Source organism: Pelodiscus sinensis, chromosome 24, assembly GCF_052426305.1.
Source record: "Pelodiscus sinensis isolate ZL-2025 chromosome 24, ASM5242630v1, whole genome shotgun sequence".
Lineage (NCBI taxonomy): Eukaryota > Metazoa > Chordata > Testudines > Trionychidae > Pelodiscus > Pelodiscus sinensis.
Window position 1 is genome coordinate 12,716,383 of NC_143075.1, and position 23,231 is coordinate 12,739,613.

General features: G+C 47.4%; 1 protein-coding gene across 1 annotated transcript in view; it reads left to right on the forward strand.

Annotated features, from left to right (window-relative positions):
* Window positions 1–17,187: 17,187 nt before the first annotated feature.
* Window positions 17,188–23,231, forward strand: part of CA6 (carbonic anhydrase 6) — a 53,607-nt gene continuing 47,563 nt past the window's right edge. Inside the window, exon 1 of the mRNA XM_006127096.5 lies at window positions 17,188–17,412. The gene's annotated coding sequence lies outside the window, so the exon portion shown is untranslated. The remainder of the gene's footprint in view (window positions 17,413–23,231) is intronic.

Genomic DNA, 23,231 nt, shown 5'->3' on the forward strand with positions numbered 1-23,231 from the left:
GGGCTGCTGCAGAGAGCCCCGTCTTTAGTGTTTCACCCACGTACAGTTCCTCGCAGTGAGCAAGCGCATTCGTGTGCGTTGGACCAGTCCATTTTTTTTTGGTTTGTGGAAATAGTACAATTAGTACTCAGTAAAGGGGTGTGTGTCAGATATTCTTATTTAGGGACCCCCCTCCCATGGGCTAGCTTCGCTTTTGAGCAGAGGCACCAGGCAGCAGCTTGCAAGCAGGAAGCAACCCATCCACAGACTAAGCACAAGCACATAAGGACTGCACTGTTCAGGAGGAGGAAGATGGCCTGAGCAGGCTAGTGTGCAGTGTTCTGCAGTGCTTTTTGGGTAGTACATTGTTATCCGCTCAGTCCACTAAGGTCTTTGCTTTAGCAAACCCCAAATAGTAGATAACCAGACAGTGGAAAAGTGACAAGAGGGAAGGGATTAAGGGCACTTGCAATGATTTTGACAGGGCTAGGTTAGATTTTGAAAATACTGGGCATCTTATTTACCCTGGCTAAACCAAAGCAACAGGCCCTGGGGGAGAGCAGTTATCGGTAAGATACTGTATAGAATATGCAACATGTTTGCCAGTTCTTAGCAAGAATTTTTGTTCAGCTGTACTATAGAAGGAGGAAAGGCAGGTTGGAAAAATCCATGAAACTAGCAGACATATTGATGGGGGTCATTGGGTTGCCAGATGGTTTCAACAAAAATACCGGACACACTTGACATTACATGACAATCTACATTACATCTTATTTAGAAAATACCGGACATTTATATTTTCTCATTTATATTTTCTCAATTTGTTTCCTGAACAGAAAGCTCAAATACTGGACTGTCTGGTTCAAAACCGGACATCTGGCAACCCTAATGGGAGACAGAAAGACAACTGCTGAAAATTTCCAGCCTCTTCTTCCACTCATGTGAAGAAGTGGGTTGTACCCACGTAAACTCATGATACTATATTTGTTAGTCTTTAAGGGTATGTCTACACTTGCAGCCTAATTCGAACTAGGGGTGCAAATGTAGGCATTTGGAATTGCAAATCAAGCCCGGGATTTAAATATCCTGCGCTTGATTTGCATCTTCCTGGCCAGGCACCATTTTTTGAAATTTACAAGCCTGAAGTAAATTTACAAGCTCCAAATAAAGCCCTATCTTGAACTACCTGTTAAACCTCATTGCAGGAGGAATAACAGGTAGTTCGAACTAGGGCTTTATTTTGAACGCCCGTTTCACTGCCGCGTGTAGACGGAGGCAGTTACTTCGGGCTTGTTAATTTTAAAAAAAAATGGCGCCCGTCCGGGAAGATGCAAATTAAGTGCTGGATATTTAAATCCCAGGCTTGATTTGCAATTCCAAATGCCTACATTTGCAGCCCTAGTTTGAAGTAGGCTGCAAGTGTAGACATACCTTAAGGTGCTACAGGACCACTTTTTTAAGTTACAGACTAACCTAGCTTCCCCTCTGAAGCTGAAAATTTCAGTACTTCCTGCCAGTGCTTGTTCCAATGGGACTGAGTACTGCGGAAGTGTAGCTGGATATTATGCTACTCAGGGAGATCATTGAAGGAAGATAGCAGTTCACAGCAGGGCGTTTTGCGTTTTATTAACCTTTATTAAACTCAGGCCCTAAGGTCTAGGAAGGACAAAGAAGCAAATTTAAAATATAGCGAATATAGTATATTTGCCACTTTGCAGTAAGAATTCTCTGGCTGAAAAGTGATGGTGAAACTGAAAGGAAAAGGGGGATTTCCCTTCCTCTGGAGGGTTTTACCCCCTCCTTATCTCTGCATCTAGATGCAACTAAACCACCCCTTTGGGGATGACTTGCTGCCTTGGCTCAGATAGAAATCTGAAAAACAATTTTCTCTTTTTACATAGAGAACACACCAGAACGGTAAGTTGAATGGCTCCTATTGGTGTGGCATCCAAGCTCTGTTATATCAAATATTTAAAAAATGCAAGTAAAACAAAACTACCTCTGTCGGTATCACAGAAACTGTCACCCATGTTATAAATAGTCCCCTCTACATATTCCTGTACTGTTTATACCCCCTTTCTAGAGATGGCAGAGGAGGACCCTGCAAACACTTAAGGACATGAGCTCAGAGAGAAAGAGGGTGTGTGTGTGAGAGAGAGAGAGAGAGAAAGAGAGAGAATGTTGGTTGGTGCCTAAGGAATACCACATCCAGGCCAAAGGGAGTTTTTCATTCTGTGGCAAAGCTTTTAGGGCTAGATTTACAAAAGGGGTTCAGAGTGACTGAGTTTTGCAATACCTAATGCTGCGATACCCTGCTGCTGTCTCCGTGTGGAATCCACAGCGGTGAGTTAGGTGCCCAGGCTCCCTATACAATGCCCAGGGAGAGTTAGGTGCTTTTAAGAACAGGATTCACAAAAGCCAGCAAGGCAGATGGGGAGCCGTTTAAACTGGCCAATAGCAAGAGCTAAGCAGGGGAGGGATGTTCTAAGCCCTGCCCTCAGAAGGGTTTTATTTCATTACAATGACCATGCAGCAGGGCAGTGTGAGTCAAAGGATTTAGGTGCCTAAGTGGGCTGGAGGGAGGTGCCATCAGGCCTGCTGACAAGGGTGAGCAAAGAGAGCAACTGCCCTGGGGCCTGGTGATTCAAAGAGGCCCAGGATAGCAGCAGTGATGGTAGCTGGAGCCCTGGGCCCTTTAAATTGCCACCAGAGCCCCAGGCAGCACACTCCCAACAGTGCTGGGGGGAGGGTGGCTGGGGTAGAGCAGGGTGCCTCCTGCCCTGGCCCTGGCCCTTCCAAGGGTGTGGAGCCAGACCCCTCTGCCTGGGTGTCATCCTCCATTCAGAATTCACAAGCACATACCTGTTCCTGGAATTAATTGCCAAAGCTCTTTCTGACAAAAAAACAAGGAGAAGCCTCACGCTTTTTAACATTCAGCCTAGTGGTTAGACCACCCACCCGGCATTGTTTTGGGTGGAATCCAATCCAGTAGGCAGCTTCTGAGAATGCCCAGAGGTTCAGGTCACACAGGCATACAGAAAAAGGGAAAATAATGCAAAGACAACAAGAAGTTGCATAAGAAACATTTTCAAGCATTAAAACTTAGATCTGAAAACTGAACAGTTCAGACAATTAGGTTCATTGCATATGGACACCTAAGCACTCCTCATACACAGCTCTCGGCATGCTGCACCATCATTAAAATGAAATAAATCACAAGAAGGGGAGCATGCCTGCACTCAGGCATAACGCAGTGGTGTAGATATAGCCTATTCCAACTGAAAGGGCTTTTCCATCGGTGCAGGAATATCACCTCCTGAACAAGGTGCATTGCTGGAAAGAAGCACAACTGCCAGGAGAGTTAAGTTAAAATAGCTTCAGAGGGTAGCCGAGTTTGTCTGTAACAGGAAAACTTAAAAAACAACAAATAGTCTAGTAGCACTTTAAAAACTAAGAAAACATGTAGATGGTATCATGAGATTTTGTGGGCACAACCCACTTCTTCAGATGACCAGAATGTTGGAAGTCCAGATCCAAGGATAAATAAGGGAAGGCGGAGTGGGGGGGGGGAGGAAAAAAAATTGAAGAGGACGAATTAAAAAAGACAGTGAGTAGATAAGCTTCAGAGGGATAACCCAGTGAGTCTGTAACAAGAAAAACTTTAAAAACAACAGTTAGTCTAGTAGCATCTCAAAGACTAAATAGTTAAAAGAGGCTGATAAGAACCATTCTTATTGATAAACTAGGCATGATATTCTTATTGATAAACTAGGCAAATATAACTTAGATAGGGCCACGATAAGGTGGGTGCATAATTGGCTGGATAACCGTAGTCAGAGAGTTGTTGTTAACGGTTCTAAATCCTGCTGGAAAGGGATAACAAGTGGAGTTCCTCAAGGGTCTGTTTTGGGACCCGTACTATTCAATATCTTCATCAATGATGTAGATATTGGGATAGAGAGTACTCTTATTAAGTTTGCAGATGATACCAAACTGGGTGGGGTTGCGACTTCTTTGGAGGATAGGGACATAATTCAAAATGACCTTAGCAAGTTAGAGAAATGGTCAGAGGTAAACAGGATGAGGTTTAATAAAGAGAAATGCAAAGTGCTCCACTTAGGAAGGAACAATCAGTTCCATACATACAAGATGGGAAGCGACTGTCTAGGAAGGAGCATGGCGGAAAGGGATCTAGGGGTCATAGTGGACCACAAGTTGAATATGAGTCAACAGTGTGATGCTGTTGCAAAAAAAGCAAATATGATTCTAGGTTGTATCAACAGGTGTGTTGTAAGCAAAACTCGTGAAGTCATTCTGCCGCTCTATTCTGCACTAGTTAGGCCTCAGCTGGAGTACTGTGTCCAGTTCTGGGCGCCACATTTCAAGAAAGATGTGGAGAAATTGGAAAGGGTACAGAGAAGAGCGACAAGAATGATTAAAGGTCTAGAGAACATGACCTATGAAGCCAGGCTTCATGAACTGGGCTTGTTTAGTTTGGAAAAAAGAAGATTAAGGGGGGACATGATAGCGGTTTTCAAATATCTAAAAGGGTGTCACAAGGAGGAAGGCGAAAATTTGTTCCTCTTGGTTTCTGAGGACAGGACAAGGAGTAATGGGCTTAAAGTGCAGCAGGGGAGGTTTAGATTGGACATTAGGAAAAAATTCCTAACTGTCAGGGTGGTCAAATATTGGAATAAATTGCCAAGGGAGGTGGTGGAATCTCCCTCTCTGGAGATATTTAAGAACAGGTTAGATAGACATCTGTCAGGGATGGTGTAGACGGAGCTTGATCCTGCCTTGAGGGCGGGGGGCTGGACTCGATGACCTCTCGAGGTCCCTTCCAGTCCTATTATTCTATGATTCTATGATTAGTTAGCACTTGGAAAGGAAGATGACCAACACCACATTCTACACAGACATCAAGAACCATTAGCGCCTTCATTTGTTGACTGGTTGATTGATACTGTGTGAGCCATCCGATATCATGATTCAACCATTAGTATAAGAATTAAACTTGTGAATGAAGTTGAGCTCCAATTCTTCTCTGTGTATTTGGCTTGTGGAATTGGTCTGAAACAAAACAGCGACTTGGAGATCCCTTAATGAGCGTCCAGGAAGATTAAAGTGTTCTCCAACAGGTTTTTGTGTGTTGCCTTTTCAAGATCTGATTTGCGTCCATTAACTCTTTCCTGTAGAGACTGTCCAGTTTGGCCGATATACATTGCAGTGGGGCATTGCTGGCATTTGATGGCATAGATCACATAAGTGGATGTGCAGTTAAATAAGCCTCTGATTTGGTGGCTGATGTGGTTGGTTCCAGTGATGAAAACGCTTGTGTACATGCGTGGACAGAGTTTGCACCAGGATGCTTATGATGTAGCTGTGCTGCGTGATTACCGGAAAGAATTTGTTTCAAGTTTGAGTATTGTCTGTAAGCGAGATTTGGCCTTTCCCCCAAGGCCTCTGAGAGTGAGGGGTCATTTTCCAGGATATGTTGTATATTTTTGATAATGCCTTGGAAGGGTTTAAGTTGTGGACTGTAGGTGGTGACAAGTGGAATTCCGTTGTTTTCTCTTCTGGGCCTGTCTGGATGGAGTTTATGTCTGGATACTTTTTTGGCTTTGTCAATCTGTTTTTTCAATTCTCCAAGGCTATGTCTATACTCGCAGCTTCTTGCACCAGAAATATGCAAATGAGGCTCAGCACAGAATATCACCGAGCTTCGGTTGCATACCTAATGAGCCGCCATTTTTGCAAGAGAGGCTCTTGCGCCAGAAGGAGCTATCTATACTGCCCCTTCTTGTGCAATAAAACCCCTCTTGCGCAATGCCATTATTCCTGAAAATAATTGGTGTAGCGGCATTGCACAAGAGGGGTTTCCTTGCACAAGAAGAGGCAGTGTAGACAGCTCCTTCTGGTGCAAGAGCCTCTTCTGCAAAAATGGTGGCTCATTAGATATGCAACCCAGGCTCGGCGATGTTCCACGCTTAGCCTCATTTGCATATTTCTGGCACAAGAAGCCGCGCATGTAGACAAAGCCCAAGTGGGTTCGAAGAATGCTCTATATAGATCCTATAGGTCAGTGGTCTCCAACGCAGTGCCCGCGGGGGCCATGGCGCCCGTTGTGGCATTTATGTGCGCCCCTGGCACGTGACACATGCGCATTGCTGGCCCCGGGCGCAGGGCGCGTGGGCGGCCCCTACCCCAGGCGTGCAGCACATGTGAGTTGCCGGCCCTGGGTGCAGGGCGTGTGGGCGGCCCTTGCCCCGGGCATGCGCGGCACATGTGCGGTGCCGGCCCCGGGCGCGTGGCTGGCTCCGCCCCGGAGGCGCGGTGCATGGGCGTCCCCGCCCCCAGATGTCTGGCGCATGGCCGGCCCGGCTCCCGGATGCCCGGCGTGTAGGTGTTTGTCTCTGTCTGTGGGATTGGAGCAAGTCCGGTTGTATCTTAGGGCTACGCTGTATAGCACAGATTGAGAAATGTGTCTGGGATGGAAGCTAGAGGTGTGAAGGTAAGTGTTGCAGTCAGTGGGTTTCCAGTATATAGTGGTGGAAATTTGTCCATCATTTCATTGTATTGTAGTGTCAAGGAAGTGGATTTCTCGTGTGGCCTGATCCCGGCTGAGGTTGATGATTAAAATAGGTGAGTCAATCGGGGTGTGGATTTTTTACACTCTTGACCAAGATAACTCTGTTGACCTAAATTTTAAGTGCAGGCCAGGCCTTTCAGATGCCAGGCCAAATACAGACTTTGAAAGTCAGAAAAATAAAATTTCAGTGAGACGATAAGTGATTCCATAGGTGAGAAAATGAGTCTTAATATTGTTATTCAAGGTAGGAAAATGTTTACGAAAACATCCTGTGAGATTTTACTTGAAGTTTTAAACAAATCCATTTGAATTGTGCTCACACCTTTTCATGTTCACCATCCATGAAAGCCAAGAACCAATTTTCACCAACAAAAGTTTGTGGAAGGCAAATTTTGAAGTCTTTGGTACACCTATTTGTGGGCTCATGCACTCAAATGGTCAGTGCATTCAAAAAAATAACACGATTTATCTAACTTCTCACAACTAAGCAGCACAGTTAGAATAACAGGTTTGAAGTAGAAAGTAACGGTTCATTACCAACCCACAGAGTAAAAAAATGTTTGACAGAATTACATGACGAATATCTTTGAAGAATTGCAACATGTCCCCAGGCGTTCCATGAAGACACAAATTCATCAGATAAGAGACTTCTTTGTTCTGCTATGATATTTATTAGCAGTCTAGTCTGTAGAGCAATGGTTCTCATATTTTTTGGCCTGCAGCCCACCTCGCTCAGCGCAGATTTTTCTGTGGACCACCAGCCAATCACCCATGATGACAAAATGGGTGCAGGAGGAGGTGGGGAGAGGGGTGCAGAAGGAGATGGGGGAGTGTGGGACCGGCTGGGAGGTTAGGTGCAGGTGTGGGCTGAAGATGAGGGAGTCTGGATAAGCAGGAGGGTGCAGGAGTGGGCTGGGGCTGGAGTGCTGGGTGGGAGGTAGGGTGCAGGACTGCTTCTTCCCTCAGTGATCTGGATCTGGCCCACAAGGCTCTCCCCGCCCCCTTGCAGCGGGATACTGGCACTGGGGCTCCAACTTTGTGGGGAGGTGGGACTGAAATGCCAGCTTAGGCTCCCCACTGCAGGAGGAGAGGCAAGCCCGGAACCTACGGCCCACCTGCAAGCTGGTCGGACCACACATTGAGAACCACTGCGATAGATGAACACGGTGTCCACAACAATAAAATGTCCACAGAAGAATACCAGCTCTGGAAATTAGTATGTTTCTTCTATGGAGCCAAAGGTGATTCCTCCTTGTGGTGGAATGATGATTTACACGAGTCACTTCCTGCTCCCCACTGAAATGGCCTTGAGAGATGCTGTTTCTCTTAAGTGAATCACCTTGCACTGTTAGCTGTTCTCAGCCTACAGCTGGTGAAGCCCTGCTGGGTCCATTCCTCCTGTCCATCACACTAAAGGTTTGGCCACAATCAGTGCAGGCTGATGAAGAAAGGACGTGCTCCAATCCATCTCTGGCCCTCGGCCGAAGCTGAGTCTGCAAGAATATTTCTCCTGTGTTACTTCCAAGCCTCCTTGCTGGGTGTGGTGCTCTGACTGAGTAAGCAGCCTCTAGATATTTGCACTTAAAAGCTATGGGTCTCACTGAGCTTTTTATGGGGAGCATCTATCGTCAGTCTCCCAATAGTCCCCTGGATTTCTTGCATTCAATGAGGCAAAAGCAATTGGCAGTGGTGAAGGGATCTCCAGTTAGAATTATTTCCTCAGAAGAATAAAACAAAACAGGTGGCTAATACTCTACTGCTGGGATCACAGCTGATGGAGACTGGAGAGGGCCTGGCAATGCCATTTTCTAACCTTCTCTGCCCTCACCATCACTACTGGGTATTGCCACACCTTTTGGGATGAGGACTTTCTATATGGCTGTGTGGAAAATGCTCTGCCTAGAGCCTGACCTCCCTCTTGCTTTGATACCAGACAGAGTACTGGCACCTTAAGGTCAATAAATCCTGACCTACGAGGACTTCCAGTTCTGTAGCTTGGTTCTGCCTCATCTTTCTCCCAGGCCTGTATGGTTCCTAGGGATGTAAAATCCTGTTTAATTAGTGAACCAGTTAAATGTTAAGTTGAACCGGATAACTGATTTAATGGGGTCAGGCTAGGGAAGCTGCTCGCGGCCCTCCCGCCCGCCGCGTACAGGGACTGCTTCAGCTTGGTTGCTTCCTGCCCATGCGGGGCGGGAAGCGGCAGCCCCACATGGGCCAGAAAAGCTGGCAGCCCCTTGTGGGGCTAGAAGCTGTAGCCCTGCATGGGGACCCAGCAGGGCTGAAGCAGCAGCCAAGGGGCTGTTCCCCAGGTACCAGGTAACTGGTTAATCAGTAATCTGGTAACATCCCTAATGGTTTCAGTCTTGGCTATCTGAGAGAGTGGCTCTCTCTTCACATTTTGTGACAAGGATGGTACAGGGTTAGAGCCCGAGTCTAGGATTAGTGTGGCCTACAGTCAATACCTTGCTCTGCTCAGGGCCGGCCCGAAGTATTCTGGTGCCCTGGGCATGGGCGCATGGCGCTGCCCCCGGCCACACGGCTCATGCGCAGGCCGGCCCGTGGGGTGCAGGCCCGCCCCCTAGGATGCGCAGGCTCGCCTCCGGGGCGCATGGAGCATGCGCAGCCCGGCTACAGCCGCTGGCGCACAGCCCAGGGCCCGCCCCTTGGGTGCATGTCGCAAGTGCGGCCCAGTCTGGCCCAGCTGTTGCTGCTGGCGCACACGCTGGGCCATGTAGGGCCCCGCGGCTGTGGGGGGAAGGGCGTTGCTGGCCGGCGCTGCGGGGATGTAGGTGGGCCGGCGCTGCAGGAGCCAGGCACACGGCACCTAATGGCAGCTTTAAGGGACACCGCGCGCCCCTTACAGCTGCCATCAGGCGCCCCCCATCGGTTGGGCACCCTGGGCAGCTGCCTGGCTCGCCAATGCCTCCGTCCGGCCCTTGATCTGCTACAGACTTCCTGTGTGATCTTGGACAAGTCACTTACCCACTTTCTATCTCAGATCCCCATTTGTAGCATGGGGATAATATCACAGTGTGCCTGATAGGAGTTCTGTGAGAACAAATATATTAAAGATTATGAAGTGCTTTGACAACCACTAATGACAAACATTATATAAAAGGTAGGTGTTATTCGAGATCAGAGGTTGCCTTTTTGTTCACAGCTTCTCGATTTTGGACAGGGCAGGTCACTCCACCCAGGCAATAAGTGTGCAACAACAAGCCAAGGTGTGAATCTACAGTGTGTTAACCTGCTCTGCCATAAGGTTCCACGTGGACACTGCTACCACATTTTAAAAGTTGTGTAGTGCTTGTTGACAAACTCCTTTTTCAAACAGCAGTACATCAACGTGCACTCTGGAACTTTTAGTTCAGTGTAGCAATGTCCGTATTGCGGCAGCCTGGAGTGCGGTAGAGTGAAGCCATGACTAGCCCTGCATTAAAATCCTGTGTTTATAAACCGAGCTGTTGATCGACAGATCCCATCTTCCAAAACGCCATTGGTGAATGACTAATCCTCGACCGGCAAATCCGATCGCAGATGCCATGTCAAATCTATAGGTAAAAGCCACTGCCAGCAGAAGCACAGTAGTAAGCATGGCCTGGTGCGGTATTGCCGCCCTTACTTTTGCCTGCTGAGCTGTGTCCTCAGTAAGAAGGCACCGCTCTCCAACTACCTAGTTCTAAAGGCAGCAGCGCAGAAGTAAGGGAGGCATCATATGGTATTGCCACCGTTACTTCTGAGCTGCTGGTGGTGGGGCTCTGCCTTCAGAGCTGAACACTTGGCCAACAGCCACCATTCATCTTTGAAAACAGCGCAGAAATAGAAGTGGCAATACCACAACCTCCTAAAATAACCTTGTGATCTTCCTGCGGCTCCCTTTTGGGTCAGGGCTCCCCCATGACATCAGTTTAGTATTGGGTAAAAGCACACAAAAGACTGGCTTTCATGGGGAGAGACCAGATTTCACAGTCTGGGGTGTGTTTTTCATGGCCAAGGATTTGGTAGGGCCTTAATGATGCCCAAACCCCTTGTGCCATGTGATGGAGTTTTGACTAACTCTAGCATTAAAATAGCTGAGTATATATAGCTTGGAATGAAAAGGTACTGAAGAGATCACTGAATTCAGGCTTTCCTTAAAAGCCTCCTTTTCATCGTCTGCAGCAGGTAATGTGGGTTCATGTGCACTAACAAGTATAAGCTACTGCCCAAAGTCTTTGCAGTTATAAGGCGAGGACTGATGGCATGTAGTGGGGATTCAAGTGGAGTAACTAGTCATGTCCAGGTGGCAAAGCCAACTCCCACTTGTCTTGGCTGTCCCTCACAATAATATCAATAGCCTGCTCCAACCTCCAGAACTGGCTGCTCCCAGAGTTGCATGTTTCACTCAAGGTTGCGATGTCAATGTTATAAAGTGCAAGTTCTCTTATGGTAATTGCTGACCTTCATTCATGGCAGTCATCGCTATTAAGAAGCATATGTACATTGAAGGACGCAAAGTGCAGTTTCTGTGTAGTTGATGATTTTCTCTTGTTATGGCAAAATTGGATAGCCAGTCAGTGCTGGTTAACTGACAGGAATCAGCCAGAACAAGCTGTTTTTAGGGATTGTTTTCTCTCCCCCTCTTCTTTTGAAGAAAGCAGCACTGTCCCTATATAGGGCTGCTTTGTCACCTGAGCAGGATACGAGACCGGTTTTTGTTCCAATTCAGCAGACAGATGACCGTCACACCTGGACCACTTATGTGCAGGTGTGTGGCTAGATGCTTCCAGTGGTATCCTCCACCTGCATCTGATGTCACTGGCCCATTGCTGTAGAACTTTAGTCAACAAGAGGTAAATCTGTAGCATCAACAGATATGCCTTCACATGAATTGATTTCAGTGAGACTGGCTTGTGAGTTCCAATCACACTCTCTTCTCCTACCAATCCTCATACTTGGGCACAGGAACTGCGACATGCGCACTGGAGTGAGCAAGTGCAGGTTTGAGATCAGACAGATCTTCTCCTAGACAGGTATCCCTAAAAAGTCATAGTGAGCTCTGCCTGCCTCAGTTTTCATTAATTCCGGAGCTGATAATAAGATTGAGACTTATGATGAGCTAAGGTTGATAGCTTTTTGTTTATTTTTGTGAATATGCCCCTGAGGCAAGTTTTAAACATCCATCTTACTATGTATTTTCAAAATGTGTGTCTGTCTGTCTGTTCAAGAACTCCTCCTAAATGGTAAGAGCTAGGACCACCTGTCAAGGCTGTTCCCTACTCTGGTATTTCAAGTGCAGAAGGTGGGGGGCCTGCAAGAGACCTTAAAAAGACCTTGCCTCTAGAGCAGGGGTGTCCAAACTTTTTTCAAAGAGGGCCAGATTTGAAGAAGTGAACATGCGTGAGGGCCGACCATTTTGCCTGACATTCTTTGAACCATTAAAATTAAATGCAAATTAACTATTTTATGCAAAGTTTATTGCAAACGGCATACTTTTCATTTCGTCACATGGATGACAAATCTAAATAGGTGTTAAATCACTCTGCCTTTCATATCTGAAGGCCAGATGAAAAAAAAATCCAGGAAGCTGAAATATATGTCAGGAACATTGTAAAGTACATTACATATTATCAACTTTTAAGTTAAAAAAATATGAACAGGAACATAACACCAACTATACATGTTGTGTCCAAATATATTTATAACTGATTTAGACCAACTGACATTAACTGAGATTTTACAATGTATTCATCTCAATTGAAAAAAAAACTTGCCTACACTAATGTGAAGGGTGAAACTGAGATCTGGACTGCAGCACAGGAGAGCGCAGGGCACGCTGGCCTCACGGCGGCACGGCGAACCCGCAGCCGAGCGGGGCTGTAGACGTGCCCTACATGGCAGGCTTTAGGACTGCAGCCTGGCTGGAAGCGGCGCGCTGCGTGCGCCAGTTCGGAGGAGCACCGGGGAGCCAGGAGAGGGGGAGGAAGCGGGGGCCGTCCCCGCACTCTCAGCCCCAAAGTGGAGGGCCCGCGGGGTCGGAGAGCGCAGGGCACGCTGGCCTCACGGCGGCCCGGGGGCAGGGCGAACCCGCAGCCAAGCGGGGGAGCGGGGCTGCGGACGTGCCCTACAGGGCAGGGTCTAGGACTGCGGCGGCAGCGGCAGCGCGGCCCAAAGCGGCGCGCTGCGCTGCGCGCGCCAGTTAAAAAGAGCACTGGGGAGCCGGGAGAAGCGGGGGCCGTATTAAATCCGACCACGGGCCGCAATTGGCCCGCGGGCCGGACTTTGGACATGCCTGCTCTAGAGGCTTCTGTTTAAAAACCTCCCCAAGGCCACAGATTCCTTAACCTTCGATGATACACTATCCCCCCCCCCCCCCCTTTTTAAACCCAGGAAAATGCACTGGGAATTTCTTCTTGTGGGGTTACCTCAAGCTCTTTAACCCGTACTCAGCAGAGAACTTTCCCCAGTGGCTAATGGGAAGTTGGGAGGGACCCAGTCCTGCTCTCTACCCTGGGTCCCAGCCCAGGAACCCTGTAGATAGCAGCTGTCTGCTATGTCTGTTCTGCTGCTCTAATTCCCTGAGCTGCTTCCCCATGGCCCTGTACCAAGTTTGCCCTTACCTCAGGGCTCTGTCTTGTTTGCTGTGAGCTCTCCACACTGAGCTGTTGGTAGCACTGCTACTTTTCCAGTCAGCCAGCCACCTAGTCCTCAGTCCTTGAGCTCTACACAGTAACTAACTGTTGCACTGGCCTGCAGCTCCTTTAATATGGTCTTCCTGGTCCCCAATTGGCTGCTTTCCCCCTGCAGCCACTCTAGCCTGCTTGGAGGACCTCTCTATTGGCGTTTTTCTGGGGTAGGGCGTGCCAGGACCACAAGGCCTCCAGTAGGGGGCCTCGGGGCTTAATCCACCTTGTCATACACCTCCCTGCTCAAACAAGATTTAGGTATCTCCCCAATATAGTGTATATGTCCTTGTTTGTCAGGATTCTCCCTTCTTGTTTAACTTAGGGAGTTTTAGTTGTCCTTGCCAGTTGCCAGTTTCTCAGGGTTTCTCTGCTAGGTCTCTCTACCTGGAGAGGTCTGGAAGTCTCTCACCCAAATTGATCAGGTCTCTCTCCCAGCTTATCTGCCTAAAGAGCTTTAAAAATCTTCACCCCTTTCAGTCAAATTTCTCCTCCCAGGCTTGTTTTACCTAGGGAGAGTTTAGCAATCGCTTTTCTTTAAAGGAACACATTGTAAACCAGGTACATGCTGATTCTTTTTTTGCCCTGGAATTTAAATATGACATCTGTGTTGGCTGCCTTATTCTGCATCCATGAAGACGTTGAATTTAAGGTGCTTCTGCCCCTCCTCCACCTGCTCTAACCCAATGCCCCATCCTTCCCCCAGAGCCAGGCACCTTTAGCCCCCTGCTCTAACCCAATTCCCCCCTCTCCCTCAGAGCCAAGCACCGCCAGCCCTGCACTCTGACCCAATCCCCCTCCCCTCCTCCATGCCCCTCCTTAGTCAGTAGCATGTTATAATTTACCACAGTGAGGCATTCAGATTGTGTAAGCCTTTTAATGCCACTAGGCTGGTTAACAGAACTGGGATTTCCCCAGAAATAGTCTTTTACTGTCGTCTCCTGAGCTGGAGAGGAGTCCTTTTGAATGCAACTACATATACATCCTTCAGCATTAAGAATCTCTCTGTCTAGGTTCAGATCCCTTCTCAGAATGCCAAAGACCAGGGAGTGTATGGTTTTGCCCACTGCTTTCAATCCCTGGCTTAGCAACACCCACTTCTGTTTTCTGCACCCATACTATGCTGTGGATGACATTTAGCATGTTCAGACCAGTTTGGCTTCTTTTTCCTCTGAAAAGAGCTCTCCTTTTTAGCAGGGGTCTACTGGTAACCTGGCTCAATTACTGCATCTAGGTTCTAGGGATTTAGAGCCACAGTGGGGAGCTCCCTGCTTCAGCAAGTAGATGAATGTCCTTGTCCACATTATCTTCTGTCTGTAGCGGCCTTGCTCCTGGCTGGACCCTGAGCAGGTTCTGGAGCCTAGTCGGCTTCTTTGGCAGCAGAAGGGATTGCTGTTCTCTCACCCCCTTCTCCGCTCTGAGGTGGGCCAGCTCTTGCTCCCATTTTATCGCTTGCCCAATGATTCTGTCCCATGAAGAGCAAATCTCTTTGAGCTCTTGTTGGTATTGAGCAACCTGGGTCTGTAGTTCCAGGATCTCAGTGGGGTTATGATCAGCTCTAGCAGCCTTCTCTTCCAGCTCACCCCAGTCTCTTATTGTAGAAGTGTCCTGTGTAGCTGAGGGGGCTACAGCCATTACTGCAGCCTCTGTTGTACATGGGATCTTTGTGTTTGTGCCACAGGACACTTGCTTCTTTATTAGACTGCCACCTGATCCTTTTGGTAGGTCTTTCGGGGTGCCTAGCCCATCAGCCAGCCCACTGGTATTCACACAAGCCTTCTGGCACTTTCTCTCTGTGTGCTTATCACCTTATCATGATTTTCCAGACACCCCTCGGTCCTGCCCACTTACATAGGTGGGGACCACTTTTTTTGGGTCTCAATCTCTAGCTCCTTTCTCTGTCTGGTTAGCTGCTTCTCTAAGGCGGCTGGACCATTTCTAGATCCAGTTTCTGTTGTTGCCTTTCAGTGCTCTGCTCAAAGAGAGGGGTTCTCTCTCCTGCTCCTATACCTCTATTTCAGAACAGGCCCACTGGTCTCTACAGCAGGCAGAGCATTTCTTCTCCAGGATAAGGAGATACTCCAACTCCCCCTTCTGCCTGTCTTTTAGGCTAGAGATTTTTTCCACCAGATCTCGGTTTGGCTTGCCTCCTTCACAAGGTTTCTGCCCACTCTTCCTTGTATTCCCAGGGTCTTGCTCACAAGGTGGATGTGGTTTGCTATTCTTGGACACCTCTTTACTTTCAGTGGTTGGGACCAGCTTCACTTTCTCAAGATTGGCAGTTTCCAGGTTGGTCTGTGCCATTTTTTCAGCCAGCTCTTTCACTGCCTTTAAATGTGTCCACTCTGTTCCCTGAATGTGAGTCTCCCAAGCCTTCATCCTGTTATATGATTCACCCCAGAGAGTGAGCATCTGATTCTGCAGGTTGTATGGGGTGCCTGGTGCCCAACCCAGAGTCCTGCCTCAGTTCCTGCAACACCATAGGTACATTCACCTTGTTCTCCTCCCTCAAGATAGAGATTGAAAACTGGTCCTTGCATTTCTACTGCATGGACTGCTTCCTTCTCTAGCCCAGGTTTGCCAATTACAAGGAGGCCTTGGTCCACAATAGTACCAATCCTGCCTTCCCGAATTACAGTTTTTATAGAGGCAATGTCTTCTTATGAGGCCCATTTCCCTGCAATGGAAACAAATTGTCCCTTCCAGGCCCTAAATTGAGTCCCAACAGTTCTCTTGTTCTGCATGCTCTGTAGCCAGAGCCTCAGTTCTTCGTGGCCAGATATCTTGGTCAGCCTGGCCTTCACTGGTCTTGGTAGAACTTAAGACTACTGGTCTGGCCATACAGACGTGGCTTGTGTCATGGTAAACCCATCTTACCTTCCCCCTGTGCCCATAGTACCTACAGCTCCATGCTAGGGTCTCCTGACGCCTTCCTTTGTGGCAATTGGGTGGATGCCTTTGTAGCTGCCAAGCTCCCTGCCAAGTCTGGGACTGGTGATCCTGGAGTTGCTGCTGTTGAAGTTCCTCCCTGGTGTCATTGGGCCATTGCTGGGCAGTTTGCGGAAGCTCGACGGATCCTGCAGCCTGCTGCTGCTGGTCTAGTGCACCTGTCAGCTCCTCCCTGGTCCCTTGTTTGCAGGGGCCATCCAAAAAGTCCCCACTTCTGGTACCAAATGTAACAAAGTTGCACTCCCCTCTATCTCCTGAGTTCCCAAGATCAAGAATGAGAAGCTGCTCTCAGGGGAGGATATGGTCATGGTGGTCCCTAAGGGCCAATCCCAGGCTCCTGAAGGCTTTGAAAGCAAGGACCACAAACCTTGCACTTGACCCAGCTTAAAACAGCCGAACATTGGGGCTATGATGTCTTGGCATCCTGTATGCCTTAGAAAAAGGACTGCAGTGTTCTGAGTCTCTGTCGCTTTTTAAAAATTGGCATTTTTATTCCCAGATGTAGGCAAAATTATTTTTTATTTTGAAGGGGCTGGTTAAAATACACACCATGTTGATTCCTCGTTGATTTTGCAGATACGGACTAACACGGCCACCCCTCTGAGACCTGTATTATCCGAGGGGGTAATCCTGCTTCCACGCCTGTTTGAAATTTTTCAGCAGAAGGGTTAAGAACTACAACTCTGCCATGAAACACCTGGCTGAGATTATCTGTTGACTGGAATTCCAAGGCATGTAAGCACAAGACAAGAACCTGCACAAATCAGGACTTGTTAGCCAATTCATAATGGCCATGGCATAAAACCCAGCCTACATTCCAGGGTGTGGGCATACAGCAGTTTGTATGCACATCCAGAGTGCTGCAGGAGTGTGGAATTCCCTTAGGACCTCACAACGCACCGCACCTGAGGAGCGTGAATGACTCTTACTGCTTACATATCATCCGCATCCACCATATCCAGCCAATCTCTGTGAGTGCCTGACACCTTGCATTTTGTCGAGCAGTTCCCACTGAAAGCAGAACAGTGGCCTTCCAGCTGAGGATTCCTTTCCAGGACCAAGGGTCCTTGTAATCAAGGCTTCCGGATCCTGTGGCCTAACGCAGCACTCTGTGTGGCGAGGGTCCAGAGAGATGCTGTAATGGAAGCAGCAGTCAACATGTCAATGTTGTGATTTCCTCCCTCTGACAGCTTTGCAGGCTGAGATATTTAAGGGACGGACTTTAGAAAGGTAACGTTGCATGTTTGTGGGCTTCTTTTTAAAACGTGACATTAATATCTGCAAGTTTTTCTTCCATTTATTCACAGTGGCCTGCCTGACTCTTGGGGCTGCATCTGTTTATCTTGGTTGTCATGCTTTTTGCAGTCATTGAGACATAGGTTTTAATGTACTGGAATAATGAAATGACTTGGCATGATGGGTTATTTTGAAATTATTATCTGTGTCTCCCACTTTTTCCTTAACCTATCCAATCCCTCATCCAGACTTGCTAATGACAGACAAGTGAGGGTACAGTGCATGCTTCCAAAAGCCTCCAGCACCTAAATGCTAGCTAGACTGAAACTCACTGTGCAATTGCAGACCCATAGCACCCCACTTATCCAACTACCTGTGGCATAATTAGCACGGTTGTAGTTGAAGGGCCTATACAAAATTTGATCCTTGTAGATGCAATGCAGGTATTCAGGTACCTAGATCATGAGCTGACATAAATACCTAGATAGTCTGCAGGTTATATGTGGGTGTGCGCTAAAGACCCATGTGCATAGTAGGCCAGAATCTGCTTCCAAAAAACATACTTATAAATCTTGTGTGACTGCAGTGACCTTAATCTGCCATCTGATCTGACTGAGAATCATGCACATCGACTTGGGGTCTTATCCTGACTTAAATTAAATGGGCTTTTGATTTTGTTCTTGGTGTGGAAATCATTCTTCCCCATAATTCATTATCGAACCAGCTGGGATGGGCCAAAGAGCTTATGGATCTCGATAACCAGGCCAGAGATTGTGTGGATTAGCTTCCCCATCTAAGAGGTTCTCAAGGGGTTTATTCAATCAGATACATGGTTTAACTGGTACTTTAAATTGTGATAGGTATTCAGATTACTGCTGACATTTAGTGGGTGACAGTCTGGTTTGTGCACATTCATGCATAAGTTATATGCAGTGCATCAGGCACCAGGCTACATGTCCATATATGTAAATGCACTGTTGTGTACTTAAGTACCATGAGAATATTGTGAATGTACCTTATTTAAAACATAAGATTAACGCAAGTCAGTCATTAGTCCTTGTTACCAAAAACTGAGAAAGGGAGGGACACACACGTCTATTTTCAAATATCAGAAGAGAAATCGTTACGGGAGCTAGCTAGATCCAAGCGAGCTTTGGTGTGACATCATGTGCTGCAATCACACGTCTCCAGACTGCATGCTCATCATAACAGTTTTTACCACTACCTACCTAGGCTGGATTCAACAAGGCGAGCTGGATGTGCATGGATCTGCCATCCACTTTAACCATCCTTTTGGACCAGGCAAGCCATTCCAGTATTGTTTTACTGTCAGTTTCTCTTTCTTGAGGTTAAATTTTCAGAGGCTTTCTGAATACAACTCTGTGGAATGTAGCAAGGACATGCTAATCCATTCATTTAGTTATGGGGTTCCCAACCTGGGGTACGCATTACCCCCAGGGGGTATGAGAAGCTTGTCAAGGGGGTACGGAAAATATTTGGTAAATAATTAGATTATCCTAATTGAAATATTCCAAAAGTAGTAGTGTTAGTGAAAAAAAGTCGTGGATTCTAGAGTCTAGAATTTATTTCCTTTCATATTGAATAGGGGGTATGGGAAGGTTTACTAAAAGTCAAGAGGGTACAGGGACCGAAAAAGGTTGGGAACCCCTGATTTAGTTAATGAATTTGGATCTGAAGCAAGATGAACAACAGGAGTAAACCCTGAAGCTGCATGCATTTGATCCACAGACTAATACTGCACCTAAGTGCAGCCCTGACAATGAGGTGGGAGCAGGGAGGCAAAGGGGGTAGTTGCCCCAGAGCTTCCAGCTGCCGCCACTGCTACTGCAGAAGTGGCAGGGGCCAGAGGGGCTGGCTGCCTGTGGCCCTGCCCCTTCTACCTGAAGCCCCGCCCTTTCCAGGAGTGTGGAGCTCCCCCACCCTGCCTTGCTCAGGGGCCTACAGAGGCTGTCAGCTCCTCTGTCTAAGTCTCTAGTGGAGGCAGGGCCGACTTATCCATTAGGCACAGTGCCTAGGGCCCACGATACTTTTAGGGGCCCACGAAAATGTTTTAATTTCTTTTAAAATCAGAAGAAAAAAAATGAACTTTTAGGGTCGAAGAAAATGTTTTAATTTTTTTCTCACATCAGAAAAAAATGAAACTTTTAGGGCCCACAAAAATCTATTAAATTTTGCCTAAAACAGAAAAAAATATAAAATATAAAGTTATATGAAAAATATTTTTTAATATTGATATTTTTAATATTGATTATTATTATGGTGGGAGGGGCCCACCAAGGCAAAAGTGCCTAGGGCCCACGAAAGTCATAATGCGGCCCTGAGTGGAGGCTTTCCATCCTCCTTTTCTCCCTGACTTTCCATTCTCCATGTCTGTCTGTCTTGCATGCCAGTTCCTGGTTACGCTGTGCTTCCTACTGCTAAACACCTCGAGGCCTTTTTGTCCTGTATCTTTCACTCCAACACCATGCCCTCGAATCCAGCCCCAGTTTGCTCAAATGCTGAACTTTCTGTGCCTCCCAAAACTTCCATGGCTGCTAGTCAGTCCCATCCGCACCTTCAGAACATCACTGTGGAAGGTGGCATTTAGTTTGGCCTGGCTCTTGAACTCTTTATCCTTGAACCGGTCACTCCTCATCTGCAACCTCTTTCTTTCAGAGCTAGGTACTGTCCCTATCCACTTCTCTCTCCAGAGCCAGCAAATGAGAACGAGGGAAGTTAAAACAGTTACCCAGATAAATGAGAGCACTTAAATGGTTAATCATTTAGACTCAGTTCCTGCTGCCTGGGCCCACCACAGCTCTAATTGTGGGGTCTTGTTGCTTCGGCCTACAATGTCTGGCCACTGTCAGAGATTGCTGCCAAGGGTCGGTTAATCGTTTAACCAGTAAACATACCGGTAAGCCTCATGCTTACTGGCAGGCTTACCAGTTAACCGTTTAACATCCCTAATGTCAACCCCTCTGAGATTTTATAATTATTTATCACCACAATTTGTTTAGGGCCTCAAATGTGATGTTTCCTCATCTCATCTGTACAATTAGGTAGATCACTGTCCTCTAGCCCATAGGGCAGGGATTAATTAGTTACTGTTTATAGAGCTCTTTGAAGCTGAAAAGTGCTATATAAGGGCTATGTATTGTTACTGTGCATGAAGGACTCTATACAAAACTAAACTGTATTGTATTTGGCCACTGGATGTCACAGCTGTTCAACATACAATACAGTATGGGGGAGAAGGGAAAAGTGCTTACCCAGCGACAGGGTAACAGACGCATTTCCGGAAATTGTTTTGTTTTGCAGGGAACATGTGTTTGTTAAGGGGTTTGGGAGTTAATGTTTCTTTTTACATTGTTTTCACTCATTTTCTGAAATGCATACTAGTAGAAGTGCTTTCTCTGCACCTTATGAAACCGGGAGTCGAGAGCAGTAGCTACTGGCATTACACAAATGCAGCAGTGATGTCCCTTTGCAGGTTAAGCACGTTCAATTAGTAGTTTCAGGAAAAAAATTAAATCTAATTCAGGGTATGTTTACACTGCAAGAAGAAGGGTGTTCTTTAACCTGGGTTAAAACCATACCATCACTCAGCTGGTTAGCAGCTCACATTCAACTTGAGACTGCCTAATAGGCTTTTGGAGCTGCTAATCTGAGTTAAAAGCAAAGCTTCTATAGGAGCAGGAAGACAGAGTGCAGGGGGCAGAAATCCACCCAGGCATGGAAAAGATGAGAGCAGTGGTCCTCAAACATTTTGGCCCATAGCCCACCCTGCTCAATGCAGACCTTTCTGCAGACCACCAGCCAACCACTCATGATGACAAAATAGGTGTAGGAGGGGGTGGGCATGTAGGGTCTGGTCAGGAGGTAGGATGCAGGAGGGGATGGGTGAGTGGGGTCTTGCCAAGAGGTTGGGTGCAGGAGCAGGCTGAGAGTGAGGGTCTGGGTGGGAGAGAGGGTGCAAGAGTGGGATGGAGTACGGGGGTATCGGTGGGAGGGGGGGTAGGAGGGAGATGGAGGTGTGGGGTCTGGGCATGTGGTGGATGGGGAGCGCTTACCTGCTCCCTACCTCCAGCTGCTCTCAGGCACTGCCCACTGTTGCTCCCATTGACCATGGTTCTGGCCAATGGGAGCAGCAGGGAAAGCTTCCAGGTGAGCAGATTGCCCCAGCTGGGGGAAGGAGGAGCGATAGCACACAGAGCTGATCCTTCCCCTGCAAGCTGGATCCAGCCTGTGAGGCTCTTCTCCCCCACAGCAGGAAGCTGGCACTGGCACTCTGACTTCACGGGGTGGGGGAAGCCCATGGGCTTGGAGCACCAGCCCAGGTTCCCTACTGTGGGAGGAGGGGGCAGCTAACCCCGATCCCACGGCCCACCTACAAGATGGTTGCGGACCATGAGTGGTCTGAGGACCACCCTTTGAGAGCCACTGGGTTAGAGAGAACATTGGCTGTGTCATGGCCAACTCCCATGATCCTTGCAGATGAGTTTAAATACAGGAAAAACTTAAAATATAGGGCCAAATTTCCAAAGAGGCCTCAATGCCCAATTTAAATAGCAGACGTTGGAAGGACCTGATTTGTGTGCAAGAACATGGATGTGGAGATATGGAAATCAGGTGGAACCCCTAATATAGCAATAATTTTGTCTTCCCAGAAAGTTAGGAAAAAAATAAATCCCATTTTTTTCCCACCACAGCAACCAGCTTGATTTTATAGGTCCAGTGCAGAGGCCTCTGAGTCTCACAGTGTGTGTGGATGTTGTTGATACTTTTGCTGACTTGCCATGTTTTAGCAGAGCTGTTGCGTGCGTTGCAGCAGGCAAACCTAAATGTAAACCAGCTGGCATCAGCTAAACTGAGATATAGCACAAAACAGTTTAACCAGTAATGCCCTTATCTAAGCCACAGTTCCCAGTCTCTGTTGCATAGGAGGACAGTCCCAGGAATTATGGCTATATTCCCGGGAAGTCACTTGGCCTACGTGAAAAGTGGAACACGGCTGCATTTCAAACGATTTGTCCTGTAGCACCAGTTCTGATCATCCATCCATGTGTGTAAATGCAACACTGGCATTTGCATCATGTCCCTGCCTGGCAGCACAGGCATCTTGTCTATTGGACTCCATGCTCTTAGTTCCCAAAGCACCCCTAAATGGTGCTTCACTCGTAGCTGCAGCCCTAGTTTTGTGACCTTCCTAGTCAGTTGAATGACCTGCCTCCCTCACACACCTTCTTCACACTCCCCTCACATCTCATGGATGCTTCCCAAAAGTTCATGCAGTCTTTTGAGGACCCTTCCACCAAACTCCATTCAGACCAGCAGCAATCAGTATTTAGATCCCACTGTTTAACTTAGAGTGTGGTTCCCAGGGTATGCAGAGGTCTTCCATGGGTGACATCAACTTATTTAGATACTTGCCTAGTTTTATAGCAGGCTATGTACATAGTAGTAGCAAAGTCAATACAAACTAAAACTTCATAGAGACAACGCGTCGTATATTCTGATCTATTTTCTATACACTGGGCGGCTGTGTCTAGACTGGCCAGTTTTTCTGGAAAATCAGCCGCTTTTCTGGAAAAACTTACCAGCTGTCTACACTGGCCGCTTGAATTTCCGCAAAAGCACTGACTTCCTACTGTAAGAAATCAGTGCTTTTTGCGGAAATACTATGCTGCTCCCGTTTGGGCAAAAGTCTTTTTCTGAAAGACTTTTGCGCAAAAGGGCCAGTGTAGACAGCAGAGATTTATTTTCCTCAAAAAAGCCCTGAATGCGAAAATGGTGATCGGGGCTTTTTTGTG